The following is a 16,604-nucleotide window of genomic DNA, read 5'->3' on the forward strand; positions in this document are numbered from 1 at the left end:
AATCCTTTCTAAATTTGTCTCAATCATGCTAGATTCAAACATTAGTTTAAACAGAGTAATAAATAACAATCTAAAGTAGACAGATTGTAATATGAACGAATCCACTCGTAATTGGACTACACTTATAAAAGATAGAAATATTTATGTAAGTGTTTAAGTGTCCTTTTGGTCGTGTAATAAGAGCATAGTGGGTGGTCCACTATTTTTCAACGTTTGTTTTATTAGTAGCGCATTGGATGTTGGACATCGCTTTTTAAGAGCAGGTACAAAATGTAGAGTGGATGACAATAATAAATTGAGCTAAAATATAGGAAGTTATTACCATAATGCTTCCATATGATGTTTCATGTATTCTTACATGTAAATCATTAATAATAAATTTATATCTTTGTTATTCTTCAAAACATAAGTGAACGAATGGATTGTCTAGTGATGGATCGTCTAGTTCTAACATAAAGTTATTGTGAAACAATGTAGAAAATTTTCACGTTTATATCTAGTCAATATCATTATAACAAAACTTAATGTATGCTATCAACCATTGGAGGAATAAATAAGTTTTGTACCTTATGACACTACAATCCCACAAACATCATCATGCTAAATAGGCCCAAGAGTACTATGCCTAAAAATAAATACATCAATGGTCCAAAACATAAGACACAAACCTCCTAAATTGGTCAGTATTAAGCTAATAAAAGAAAGACAACCAAGAATCAAAGATTGGCCCTAAGTCCAACGAAGATCCCATCTTCGGGTCACAACTATCTAAAGCAAGACCCTCATAATCTGTGAACAACATACTCCTCAAAATCACTTTCACCATCTAGTCTCATGTTAAACAACACAATAATCGCAGTCACACAAAATGCAAAGGTAAACCCATTTAAATAAAGCAAGGCCTATGTTTGTGAAATAGTTAATTGAGAGATGACCAAATCAATGTAAAACAAAACATGTTAAGGTATCGTTCGGTAGAGTGGAAAGAAATGGAAAGAAAATGAAAAGAGAAAAAAGTTTTAAATTAAAGTAGAGTGTAAAAGTGTGAGTCCCACCTCATTTTACTATTTATTTCTTGTCTTTTTCGCTTTCTTTCTCTACCAACAAACAAAGCCTAAGGATTAAAAGATTTTTCATATAATTTCCATAAATATCAAACCATAATGAAAGTCATGTTCCCATCTCATAACACAATCCAAGCACTTCCTGTTGAGTCCAAAACCCTATATGTTTTAATTATGACCAACCTTTTAAACACAAATCATAAGCCTTATGAGTTTATGCTTATTGATGATTTTGCTTAAGGGTATTTAGAAAAGACAAGTTCTATAAAAAACAATTGAAGTAAACTCAAGGCTATCATGAGTCACTCAAAAAGGATGATAAGCTTGAAATGCCAAAAGAAGACTCAAAGTGTCATTGGTTGTGTACTGCAATGAAGAAGTCAACATGCTCACTGGATAAAGAGAAAAACTTCAAGCCATGAGAAGTAATAAAAAAACTAAAGGGTAAGAAAAACGTTACTGACATGAAGATCTTCAAAATGAACATGACATGAAGAACAACATTGTTGCAACACACTCAATGGAATTTCATCCATATAATGACTTCATTATGTGGATTGTATATAGAGTTCCAAAAATGAAATTGAGTTGTTCTTGGTGAATATGGAAAGCTTGAAGAAATATTTTCAACTTTCATGAACAACCCGTGGTCTAATACAACCTGGATCATGGAAAAAATTGAGCTTGAACCTGTAGACGTTGGTCTACCTTGACAGCTTGATATGTGTGTAGTAATTTAAAGATCACTTGAGCTAAAGAAATGAATTTGAGATGATCTTAGTGGCTGTGGAAATCTAAGAGAAAGATCTACATCTTTCATGAAGAAGTCATGGGCTAATAAGGCTTGGATCTTGGAAGAAACAAATCATGAAGATAAATATGCCATTTTGTACTCACAATATAACAAAAATGTAATGCTTTAAAGATTGTTTATGATGCAGTGGTCTAAATGACATGAGACCAATATGTTAAGGATAGAATTTTATACAACTTTCATGAAGACATCAAAAGCTAGTTTGCCCACACAAAGGGTCAAATAAGTCAAAAACAGTAGCAAGCATAACATGCGACAACAAGCTCACAACAAAATATTTAGAATACGAGTTTATCATACCATTTCATCAAAGTATTATAAAATGAACATCTAATGGCTTTCTGTCTACATCAGAGAACTACCTCAAAGTATAACATCATATGCAAGAAAGCTATGCAAGCCAACATATATATAAAAGATACATATAGAAAGAGCATAACATAGCAAGTATTCTTATGAGTTCAGAACAAACTCAAAATGGATGTCTCAACCATGATTTCAAGTGAAAAGCTTCAGAAGATTTGAAAGAAGCCCATATGTTGATGAATTCAGTGCTTTCCTGTGAAGATCTCAATCTCATCATGTTACAAAGACATAAAAAAACCCTTACTCAAAAGATTTATCAAAGGCTACATTTAGCAGATAACATCAAAATAAAGTTATTTCAGAGTCAATATCAGAATGGTGTACTTGAGGACTCTGAGAATGAGGACATTAGAATGATACTCTGATGAAAAACATGAATTAAGACAAGATAGATTCTAAGATATCTACATCAAAATGATGAAGAACTTGACTATGAAAACTAAACTTTAGAATGGAGTTCAAGATGGTTCAAAATGGCTCATAATGCACATCAAAGACAACATCAATTATTCCATATGTTGCCACACATACAAAGGGCACATCAGAAGATTGAGGTTGAAATTATCTCACTTTCCATATGCTACCATACACATTGAGGGAATATTAGAAAGTGAAGCTAACTACATTTGAAGATGCACATGTTGAAAGTTGAGAATGTCCTTGAGAAAATCTGGTGTACAACATCAAAATAAAGATTGAAAAGACTTTGTGAAGTCTAAACCAAGGACAAAACACTAACAAAACAACAACAACAACAACAACCTTCACATGTTACCTATGTTTAAGTATGCTACTTCAAAATGATCTATGTTGTGACAAAGTGTTTGGATTGATGGAGTTGAGTTCTACATTGTCATATCATGTTATTTTCATAAGAAGAAACATACATCATAATAGGTCCTTCGTCAAAAACATCAAAATATATTTATGAGAGACCATCATAAAGCTGCCCAAAAACTGATCATCAGAATGGCAACATTAGAATGGACTGATCAGAAAGGACATGACAACTATAAAGTTAAAACTAGTTTGGCTACTTCAAAAAGAAGTTACCCAATTGTCATAACAACTAGATAACAGCTAGGTTGACATATGGGGCATATAAAAGGACAAAAGACAACTGCAATACATGAGAAAGAAAGTACAATACAACCTACACTGTGCAGAAATTTGATTCATCCCCTTTCTCCACTCCATGTGTTTTGAAGCTCATAATGGTTGTAGCAGGAGTGCATACAACTTAGAGCTTCAAAGAATATTGACCCCAATGAGTGTTGTAAAGTTGTATAAATCTCTTAAACATATTCTCCTTGTTTGTAATTTGTGTGTATCCCAAATTAACCATGTGGACTAAGTTTGGATGTGAGAGAAGTGATAGGGAGATCTCATGGAAGGTAGGTAGCTTAAAGAGAATCTCTAATGGCAACTTGAAGAGGCTAGACTGAAATGATACCTGGGCGACCTAAAGAGGTGAAAGAAATACTTGTATTGTCTCTCCCATGACCAAGTAGGTGTCATGGTTGTGTAATTTTTGCTTCCAAGAATGAGGAGAATCATTCAACGGTTAAGCCCACATGAAGAGGAAAAGAATACTTGGATTGTTTCTCCCATGGTGTTGTGGTTGAGGCGAGTTATCTCCATGCCAAGATCGGGTGTGGTGTTATGGTGAAAGAGATGTTGTGAAGTCTAATAAGCGGTTGATAGTTGTAAAAATTCAACATGTTATTCGTTGTGTTAGTAAAAATCTCATCAATTTGGGTGAAAACTAGACGTAGCCCAAGGTTGGAGTGAACCAACACAAAAGTCCTTATGTTAAATCTTTTGTTCCCTTCCTCTTTACATTATGTTATTTGTTGTCATATATATTGCATCTGCATCAAAACATTCTGAGCATCAAAATGACTTTAATCAAAATACATACATAAGAAGGTTTTCGTAACAAATGTAATTGTTTTGTAAAGTAGCATATCTAAACTAAATCATGCGTGATAACAAGATCTGCTTTATACTAGTTCAATTATATGTATCAAAGAATGAAAGCTTTCATAAAACATCAAAATAGTTTTGTGCATGAAAAGTTGGAAACAACATTCTGAACAATAGCTTTTTGAACACAACATTTTGAACAATGTCTTTCTTAGTAACAACATTCTAAGTATTGCAATTAACACAACAACTTTCCAAGTGTTGAATCATCATTACATACACTAGTGCAAAAAACATATTCTACGTCGGTTATTACGGACATTCTACGTCGGTTCTGCATCGTCTTTGAAGCCACCGTCATTGAAAGCAAAGACTTTCGATGATGGTCAGTCAACAACCATCTTAGAATAGTCAACGATTCTAAGACGTTTTTTATTTGAAGACCATCTTTGAATGAGACCATTCTAAGATAGTTTTTAACAATACACTAACGTAGAATGGTACCATTCAATGACAGTGTTTATCTTAAAAACCGACTTTGAATGATTGCATTCTACGACGGTGTTTACTTAAAAACCGTCTTAGAATTCTCACATTCAAAGACGGTGTTTTTGTAAACACCATCTTAGAATGCCATCATTCAAAGTCGGTTTTTAAGTTAAACACCATACCATTCTACGACGGTGTTTAGTTAAAACTATCTTAGAATGGTCTCATTCTAGACGATTTTTAAGTAAACACCATCCTAGAATGCTACCATTCAACGATGGTTATTTTCTAATAACCATCTTTGAATGCGCTCCTTCTAATTATAAGTCATGTTTATGTTCCACTGCACCTATTTCACCAAGCTTGATTGTAGTAGTGAATATAAAACAAACTAACGATAACAACAGAATAATTTGTACAAATTTAATACCATTCGTCAATTTTTCATCTTCAATACAAATGAAAATAGCAGTACTGCTAGTGAACTATTCATCACTTTTTTTTTATCAATGGTAGACATTTATTCATTGATATTCCATATAATCAACTATAGACTAATAGATCATAGTGTCACTAATATCTTCTCGTATACTGTCATTTTGTATCCTATCTTTTCTTGTATTGCCACACATTCATTTAATATACCTATTTCTAACACTTAAAGTATGCAAGGAATACGCCAATAGGAGAGGTACAACCAATATACATTTGTCTAATATCCCCAAGAAGCATGATAAAATATACATATCATTCTAAACAGGTAGGCTATCATTATTAGAACCATGAACATAATTAGCATGGCCTTGGGTTTTGAAGCTCTGTGCTTAGCTTACAACCAGAACTTCATCTTAAAGTTTCATGTTGGGTTTCAGTTTAGCTTGGGGTTTCAATAGGGTTCAACTGCTTGATTTTGGTTAGGCACGTGAGTTTCTCCCTCTTCCATTCAGGAAGGCTGGGAAAAAATTATTCTCTTGCCTTCCCTTTTTAGTTTGGGTTTTTCTCTTCCCCTCCCAACATCCAAATGCACCTTTAGAACTTTGAAATGTTTTAAAAAAAACATGAATTGCAGTAGGACCTTATGATCCAACTATCCATTTTTCTATTCACATTTCACTATATGGTCTTCGGTAAATTATATGACACTGGCAACCTTAACTACCACCACCCCAAGCATGTGTAGTTTCCAACGTTGCAATTCCAGACAAGACACTATAGTCTAGAGCACATACAATGTTCATGTGAATTCCACTTTAGAGAGAGGGTGAGATTGAAGAACAAGGGAAGACAATTCTTCTACTTTTGCCCTTAGTTAAACTTTTTAGAACAAGGGAAGACAATTCTTCTACTTTAGAGAAAGGGTGAGATTGAAGAATGCATCACTAATAAAAAAAACCATTATTAGCTGAATAAGGCATACCTTATGGTTGTTATACAGTGCTCTGTGCCTCTATTTCACCCTGCAAATTCCACGTTTGATCCCATCATTGTCCATGTAACCATTGGACCATAATTGTGCAAGTTGAAGACAAGAAAGTTGAAAGTTTAAAAAATAAATATATTTGACCATAAAATACAAACAAATTAACTTTACCCAAGTCATGCAACATAAACTATACATTCAGTATACACATACACATATATGGTATGTTAAGTAACACTAATGCTCCTGAAAGAAGAAAGTTGTTGGAAAAAAAAATAAAAAATAAAAATGCTTAAAACAAATTGCAAATCATTTTATTCGTTTTCTTCTATGGATATAACGAGGGATTTCATAATTAACAGTTTGTTATGTTACTTTGTACGCAAATAATTTGTGCGTATAATAGTTTAGATAAGAAGGAATTAATAAACCAACTCAAACTTAGAGAAAATAAGTCAAGAATTTCAATAACCAAGCTAATTGAGTTTTTGGTCCTCAGACAGAAAAACACAATGCAAGCAACCTAGTATCTCTACAAAACCATTATTGAAAGAAAGATTTAGAAAATATGAACCACCTTAGCATACAACTTTATGATCTGTGGACCTGCATTTTCATCCAACCCCTACAACAATCACAAAAAAGATTCAATAAGAAAGCTTTAATGTTATGATATAGTATAAGTAATATTTGCAATCTTAAAATTTTTAAAGGGAATGCAACTCATAATTTCTTCTCATCCCTCTGACCTCGCAAAACAATTTTGTTAGATACCTTATCCTCATCTAAGAGATTCACAAGCCTCACAAACTGGTTTGGAGACACAATTCTTGACATGTCTTTTGACTCCATAGGATCTTTACCAAAATATTGTTCCAATTCTTCTTTTAAGGCATCTACCTGTTGAGTGAGAAATTATCAATAGTAATATATTTTAATAGGCAGCACACATGATTTTGTAAAATTGAGGCAACCTTACCAACTTTGGGGCAAACTCTTTTCTTGTGATGATATAATCAATAGAAATGCATGCTTGTCCATTATTGCATGCCTACTTGCCAGCTATTATCCTCCTTGCACTAACCTGAAAATTCAATGATTGTTATACATGAAATTAAATTGATGTGTAAATAACAAGATCCATTGATGATGTTACTTGTAAGTTGACATCTGATTCAACAACAGTTGGGCACTTTCCTCCAAGTTCCAGAATCATTGGAGTAAGATGTTTTACAGTAGCAGCCATGACAATGCGACCTACTCTAGCACTACCTACAAAAAGCTGGTCTATCATGCATGGAACCTTGTAATGAAGTAATTAAGCATGTTAAATGAACTAATTACATGTAACTTTATAATCAAGTGAAAGCTTCAACAGTGTCAACTGAAATTTCTTGATGCAACTTATGATAAGTAATTACTAGAATTAGACTTTTATATGGGATGGCTTAAATTAGAGCCAAATTTCATACAACTTCAAAAGAAAATGATATAAAACAATTGAACCATACTATTAAACTGATATTTTCCTATTCACATTGCTTATATTCTTTGAGACTGATGAATTTGTTTGATATGGTTTGATCTTGTAGGATATTGTCATATTGATACAATAGGAATTAGAAGACACATTACTTGTATAAAGTATCTTATCCCACTTCTGATCCAAGAGTACAAATGTTTTGGGAATAGCCCCTTCAACAACTCTTATGGTAGAGTTGTCCAGATATTGTTTGATCAAATTCGCAAGTAAGGATTATGTTGCTGGAGAAATTTCTAATGGTTTTAGGACCACAACATTGCCTATGGAAATGGCTCTAATGATTGGATCCATTGATAACACTGAAGATAGGAAATAAGAACTACTCAATGGAAAGGAAAGGACATGGAGAAGATGCCAAGTCAACACATTAGATATGCAAGTCATGATTGGTGAATATCAAAAGATTATGTTGATATGGAGAAGGTCACAAAAGTATAATAGACTTGGCTCTAATTTATTGAAAGTTTAAGCAATGGAATATTAACCTCTGGCTAAATTCATACACAGAGAGCACAAATAATTCTAGAGCTTAAAATAACTGGTGAAATTTGAATTTTGACAAAGAAAACTTAAAGAGTGCCAAAGAGCTTTATTTACAAGACAAATACATCCTACTACAAGAGCTCCACAGTGATGAAATTGAATGAGATGAAGAAAACATGTTCTTAATTATAACCAAGTACGGTTTAGATATGTGAATAGTGTGAAAAGGGAACATCTTCTACATTCAGAAAGGAAAGTTCCATGTTGAGATGACCAGCACAACCCCTAGTGGTTCTGGCACAATCTCTACTGATGATGGATATATTGTGATTGAAGTATTCACCTAAAAGGGTAAAAAAAAAAGAATCTTGGTTGTTAATTAATAAAGCCATGTTGAAACTTGTTGTGTTTTCTTGGCAATTTACCTTCTCGGGCTTCATCCATTCTTTCAGCTCTTTAAGTGCCTCACTACATGAGGTTTTCCAAGGTCCTTATATAGAGCTTCAGTAATTTCCTTCTCTTTCTCTTCTAACATCTTAGTTATGGATTCCAACTGGGAAAGCCTCCATTCATAGCTCTTAATCATGCCTGAATCAAAGCTCTTTTGGAGATCTTTAACTAGCAAATTAGCCTTCTCTCCATCAAACACTTACTTCTCTTCTAATTCTGGTACCACTAATATAGTTGTAGAACATCTTCACAAGATATACCACACATATGCATCCAAAATAACCACATGAAAATAACATCTTAGTTAAGAATACACAATTAAAACGCTCCATGACCAAAAGGTGGAGGGAGGGAGAGGGCTTACATGAATGAAGAGAAAACAACACAACGTGAAGTGAAGTTGCATGCTTTTGAAAGCACTTTCTACTTAAGTGGCCTCCATAGGCTCTTCTACCAACTAGGGCACTGTTATTACGAAGAACTGGAGTAAGAGGCTCATCAATTATGATGAAATTGTAATTTTTATTTTTTCAACATATTTTGGGCAATTCTATTATTCAATTGGGTGATAGTTTTTTCCATCAAGTTGCATTGTTCATCTTTGTTTTCATTATCACATAATAAATAATATATGAACAATCATTGGGTTAATGAATCAAAAGGTAGAAGAAAATAAGCTCAAAAGTTTGAAAAATACGTACCTAGCAGCAACAAATTGCAAATATACATTAATAGTAGCAAATAATGCAATCACCTATAAAGAGAGTATTTTAGAATGATTTAGAATGTTCCCAAATGAAAGGCAATGCCGATTTAATGAATCTTGTACCTTCAATTCCCTCTTCAATATTTTCTAGTTGTAGCATCCTTATTTTTTTATCTTCTTTCTTGGACCTGACTTCACTTTCCTATTCTTGTTCCTAGATCCACAACACAGGTAGCACCATTTGGGCCAACAGTTACAAGGTTTCCTTGGTGGTTTCTTCGTAGCAGGGGCATCATATCCATAGAGCGCCTGCCACCTAAAGGCACACCCAGTTCCCACATATATTGGTCCTTGGATGCCATCTAAACCTTTCATGTTTATCTATATAAATATAATGAAACACATATTAGATTTTCCTCCAAAATATATGAAAGTATAAATCCACTACAAATTTTTACTTACATCAAAGAATACAATATTTTTATTTGAGTATCTATCATGATGATCAATCCCATCAATCTTTGAGGAAATTGTACATAGCATATTTTTTTCCCTGATGTAGGATCCATCCTGAAGCACATGGCTTCACAAAGTGCTTTGTTGTTGTTTATGCAGTGATCACAATCGACATTGAGTAGGTAAGGAGCATTTAATATGACTGTTGAGACTCGCACCTTGACAATTAATCAACCAACACATCATAAAAATTGGTCAGTAAAATGGAAAGACACATCAAATATTAGAAGTTTATGTAAGCAAGAGGGAAAGGACTCTACCAAGGCATTCATAGCACCAGCTTTTTTGTGGTGTTCATATCCTGGTCTTTTCTCATATGACACATAGACAAGACAAGGTAACTCATTCCCTTCAATATTATAAATACCATTTTGACCAAGGAAAACTTGTGCAAGTGCATCATAGTTGAACTTATCAAAGCTGGCACAACATTTTCACAACCTAGAATTCAGACCAAAATGGTACTCACCTGAATCATTCTAGGATGATCTTTGACACTGTTCCCGGGCCACGGAGTCCCATCTTGCATTTTCCAGCCATCCTCAAGAACCTTTTGTGCCATTGCAACCAATGCATTGATACGTAATTTGAACTCTTCATACTCCCTCTGCCAACATTGAAACCATGAAATAAAATTTATCATTGGCTTTGAGATGATAGCAACAAAGTAAAACAAAACCATAATGAGAATTGGTTCAAATTTCAAACCTTAATAGCACGATGCTCCTTGATGAATGTTGCATCCACTTTGTCTTTCAGATAGTCAACCTTTTGGGCAAAATACCACTCAGGAGCCTGAGGTTCAATGTTGAACTTCTTACAGAACGAAACCCACTTTCTTGCAAACTTTGAAGTCTTTGAAATGGCTTCAAATGTCAGCATAGCTGCACCATCATCTAAGACACAACATGAAACTTTCTCCACTGGATAATCTATAGCAAGGATGGATATTACTATATTAGCAGTTAGAAGTGGAGGTTCTTTCATAGGATCTACTGTACTATCAAAAATGTCTATATCAGCTAATTCAGATGGCTTTCCTTCTTTCTCATACCTGTTTAGTTTTTGTAAAGAATTAGTTGTTGAATAATTAAGGAAAAAAACTCCAAGGCACACAGAAAGATGCATACCTCGATGAAAATGATCAAGGTATGTTTCTCTCTCAATTGGGCACCATTTGGGAAATTGATCCAAAATCCATGACAAAGCAAACTAGATTTCACATATTACTGATGTTAGCCACCATGCATATGCATCATTGATCGGGTGGAGAATTCTATAATGGAAAAAGAGACCAAGAACAACAATCCGGAGTACTATTATAATTCGATAGGGATTAATCTTGCTTGGACTAATTGGCAACTTCCTCCACAGTGGTTGTCTGCCTTCATCCATTCTGTTAACACGGTTTCAAATCAAATATTTTTAAACCAAAGAGAAGGAAAAGATATGATACAATAGAAATTGATGCACATTTAGTTGCATATTAAGTAATCTAAAAGATATAAGTTCATGGAATAGCAATGATAAGAATTACATAATAGCACTTACTTTGGCAAATCAGGATCATGAAGCTTATTACCATTTTTCCCACCATCATTACCCATTTCATGCTTAACCACCTCAATTTTTTCATTCTGCTTTTTCTTTCATTCCTTCATTCATTCCTTCCATGCGACACTTCCATATCGATAAATTGCTAAATCTTTTTTTAGGATCCATAGGTATAGGTTGAACATAAAACAAGTTATAATAAGGCACATCGCATAAACTATTGTGCACAAGCAAACCAAAACAAAATAAAATGACTTACCTGGCACAGATGAATCGGGAGGCATTGGATGAACCTGTTTCCCGTGATGCATGAATAGGGGAATAATCTTGTTTATCAGCAGAAATCCCAACATCCTTAATAGACAAAAATCATAATTAGACATCCAAAACCCAGAAATGTCATTTACAACCATGAGATTTAAAAAAAATCAATTAACCTCGTGACCATATGTCAGGAGAGGAATACCAGCCGCCACAGAAGTTGCATCAAACTCTAATGTTGTGGTGATCCCTGGAGCATTCGTTTGTGAACCACGACCAACAATGAGGTGAGCTGAGAGCAAGGCCTCAGCAACATCATGAAATATAAAAAAAGGTCCATTAAACAGAACAATACAATTCCTGTCTTAGCAATAAAAGGTCAAGAGAGTGATGAATAAACCAAAAAAATAATCCAAAGATACCAACCAGTTCAGCATCATTTATAAAAGAGTCTTCAGTATCATACAAATCATCATTAGAAACATCAAGCAGATCCTCATCATCACTACTATCCTTACCCTGAAAATGATTCAGGGTCCCATTTATTCACAATACAAAAGCTACAAATTAATAATTAACACACATCTATGATATTAATCAATGCTTCAAATAACTAATTCATGTTGCTGATGCAAAGCATATAGTAACAATTTTAGCAAGCAATATACAAATACCATGTAAAGGCGTTCAATCTTCTCTATTACAGCATTGAAATGGTTTGGCTGAGAAGGATCCATTTCTTCACCAAAATCATAAAAGAACACTTAGAAGGAGAAGCAAATAAAGTTCAATAGTGAGTAATGAATGTACACATACAATGACTTGCCTGTGGATAAATTTGTCACTTTTCCTTCTTGTATAGCTTCAAAAGTAGCAAATATGGGTGGAAGAAATCCATAGGCTGCTCCACCAACAATACTTCCAAGAATACGAACAATGACATACACAACCAACACCACTGCTAGTACACATAGGCCAATAACAAGCTTCAGAATAGGGCCAACTTATTTACCTCCGTCCGTTAAGGAAATGAAAATGACAAAGTAATCATAATTTCATAATACATGGATAGCAACGTAAGCAAAAACATGAAAGAGTGGCAATCAAGGAAAGCACCTCACAACAATGTAATATATTTATTGTCACATAACTGTCAATAATAGTAGAAACTTGTTTACAATATTTAAACAATTGTATCGAATACAACACATTCATTCTTCCTATGTCATGTTTAACTTTCTACACCGGATGTTTTTAACTTTTAAAAAATATGCTACTCATTTCTTGTGAATTGTTGTCATGGTCTCCAAGTCTAACGGCGGGCCATCACCAAACCACTAGAATTTATAATATATAGAAGTTAGTGATGTAGATATAAAATGAATGACAAATGATATTCAACAAATAAGGAAATTGAACAAGTAAATATATCATGCTTCAATCAGTCTTCAACTCCCCGCTTACTATGTTCCACATCCAATGCATAACGTAATAGCCACACTCATAGCCTTCGGTTTGAACGTGACTCTACATTTAATATGAAAAATGATTAAATATGATATACATTACAAAGTTACAAAATATCAGTAGTACAAAATAATTCATGGATGATATCACTAAGCTTAACTTCAATCCACTCAGGTGCAGCTTGCTTAGTATGACCATGCAAAGTAGTCTTTAATGTGTTCATTGCACTGCTTACAAAAAAACATCAACATATATACAAGGACAAAATATTTATGTATCAATGTTTAATAAGATCACATTATAAGTTATATGTTAAAACTTTACTTGTTAATTGCAGCTTTGACATGAATATAAGGCTTCTTTCGCAACGAACAAAACCAAACGACAACATCTTGTATAGGACACAAAACAACCAACTGCCAATGGGCCCTGAATTTCAAACGAATTAGATACATATAACATAGACATTGTTTACGTGCATTTGATAAATATGACTTACTGATTCAAGTAAGCTCCTAGGAAGACCTCTCGTTGGGATTCCTTAACCCATGTTTCAATGTATTGTTGGCATTCCCCACGTCTATCCTTTGCATTATGTAAGGACTGAGGCTCAAGCAATCCATACATGGAATCTTCCCAAGCTTGAACTCCACTCATCCATAAACCTATTAATAATGTTTGAAATTAAAAACGATAATCATGTAAATCATAACGAATATTAATTTGTAGTGAACAAATAAGGAATTTACTTACATCATCCACAATTATAGTATAGATATGTTCAAACATTTGTTACCTGATATTATTTCATTTACATCAGAATATGTTAGGAAGACGGATGCATCTACATATGCAATCCCAAATTAGTCCCATTAAACAACAATTTTATATGCTTGTCGTAAATATCAAAAAGGCTCCTAATCAGCCCACACAAGGGATCATTTGCCTCCACATCAATTGATCTTCAAACAAGTGCAACCACTTTGTTTGGAGTAATATGTGAATCCTATATGGTTAATGAAAACAACAATTAAACTGATGTTGGTAACTAATTTAAGTATAATCTACGATTGTGTTAATTCATGTAAGACAAAATAAACATTACCTCATGTGATACAAGTTTTACAAGTTGTGTCCATAATGCAATGAATGTGTCAAGGACCTGCCTGACATACTGTATTTCTGATGTGGGAAATGGGACTTGAGCGTCACCGTCGAATACTTTTTAAATGTTGACCCTTACCATGTCATATGCATAAGTCACACTGTGTATGGTAGACCTCTCCTTATATATTTTTCCCAAGGCCACCAAGTGTGTAGAATGATCATGTTGCACATACAATCCCATAGTCGGTATAACATCAGCAACATCTTCTTCCCTTGATGGGTTGACACTAGTTTTAGCATTACTCCCCTTTGTGCTCACATGTGCACCAATTGTTGTATGTCTGCCTCAATTGGGGTGAGTACAGTGATCCCCTTTGTGAAAACTCAATTTTTATGGCCTATTTCAACTTCTGTTTCATTTTCTCAAGGCTTCTTTTGTTTTCTTCTTCAATTTGATTCCTCATTTCTTCCTTAAGGTTCCCGATAATCTCATTCCTCCACTATTCCTTAAGGCTTCCAATTATCTCAACCAACTGCTGCTAACTGACGGATGTGGAGGAGTTGTTGGAGCCACGTGATGCCCTTCTATAGTATTGAATAATGGTCACACTAGACCTCGTTGCACGAACACGACCCCCATGGTCCAGTTGCCCAATGGCAGTGTTCAGTATGTCGTCACGACCATGGGGAACAAAGCTACCCTGTGTAGTCTACTCTTCTAAGGAGTCCTACATGAAGGATGACATAGACAAACATCAAATGAGGTCGTTGTTATTATTAAATTAACAAAACATTCAAATTCAATATTAAGCATTAACTTACTATTTTATTAGATATTTCTTGTGCTGACTGAGATGTCATATGGCCATAAGGCTTCGTGCGAGCCACCTTCCACTTAGCATGTCTTTCAATTGGAGATGGGGGGGGGGGGTACTCTTAGTTAGCATTGCCTCCTCTTGTAGTCTTCCTTTTCTCATCTAATAGCTTCTTCTCAAGCAAATCATAACCCCCACAAGATAGTATGTGAAGGCAGTCGTTGGGTTTTTGAATTGCATGTGCCTTTTTCCTTATTCCCTGTCATGGCATATATATAATTTCCATCAATTGAATTCAAATGAAATGGTATATTCGACAAGTGATATTTAAAGTTACACGCATGCACATCTAACCTCCCAGTTAGGTGACTGGCAAGTTGCAGCAAATTCATTCCAAGTTTCAGGATCAAGATCATATTTTGATGAAGGATCTTGTGTTTGTTTCCCGTCAGTGTTAGCATACACAAATTTGCTGGTCAAGGTAGACTTAAATTGCCTCCATCTTGTCACCACCGTTGACATGAACTTCTTATTGGCATTTGGTGCTTTTGGGATATCAAATTTAGCCCACATAACATAATGTTGTGTTACATTTAGTCAATGTGAACATTTTTAATTTAAATATAATAGAAAATTAAATACACCATCTATTACTAGACTTACCAAAATGTCATCCCATACTAGGTCCTTTAGAGATTTTGGTACATCTTTCCAGTTGCTATGTACAATAGGAATATTTTCTCGAGCTAGGACCCCCAGATAGTTGTGGAACTTTTCTTTATGTGGGCCTAATCCTCTCCCAGTACTAGGGTTGACATTAACCGTTGGTCTTAGATGATTGAATGTTCTTAAAGTCAAGCTTCTTAGCCATGTCGATTGTCTACTCCTCTTGGATGATTGAATGTGGAGGAGACCTCGGTGGTGTGCCCATGACCCTGTGCAAATAAAATTAATAATCAATAATGTACATCAATTAAACATATACTGAATACGAAACAAAATCTAAAGTGCAGAAATTTTTTTTTTCTAGAAATAATGAAAAAAGACAATACATTACTTTGATACAAGTTCGTTATGTAGCAATTTTCTCCCATAAACCTTCATCATGATCATTATGATTTGCATGTACATCATTCGCATCATGATCTTCATCTATATAAGGCATTCATTGGGAAAATGCAGGTGTCTCACAAATGTCAATTGTTGAATCATCATTATGGTGACTGATACCACTTGGTCTTCCTTGTAGAACTACCAACAATCGTGAATCACATGGATCTTGGACGTAAAACACTTGTCTGGCTTGTTCAGCCATAATGAAAGGTTTGTCCATGTAAGCTACCTTGTTAAGGTCTACTAAAGTAAATCCCAATGGATCTTGATGCACACCGGTATTCCCATTAACCCACTTACACTTAAAAACAAGCACTCTAAATTCATTATAATCAACCTCCCATATTTCTTCAATCACGCCAAAGTAAGCCATGGAGGCTCGAATCGGGTTGTTGTCTGATGCACTACAAAAGTAATCGGAATCATCATCTACACTTACCCCACTGTTTTGCACAGAACTTTTATCATCCTATGACTTCGTGTAGAAGGAATAATTATTGATGTCATATC

General features: G+C 34.4%; 1 pseudogene; it reads right to left on the reverse strand.

Annotated features, from left to right (window-relative positions):
- Positions 1–6,802: 6,802 nt before the first annotated feature.
- On the reverse strand, positions 6,803–15,554 carry LOC100800783 (uncharacterized; annotated as a pseudogene).
- Positions 15,555–16,604: the final 1,050 nt, after the last annotated feature.

Source organism: Glycine max, chromosome 4 (genome assembly GCF_000004515.6).
Source record: "Glycine max cultivar Williams 82 chromosome 4, Glycine_max_v4.0, whole genome shotgun sequence".
In the NCBI taxonomy this organism is placed as follows: domain Eukaryota; kingdom Viridiplantae; phylum Streptophyta; class Magnoliopsida; order Fabales; family Fabaceae; genus Glycine; species Glycine max.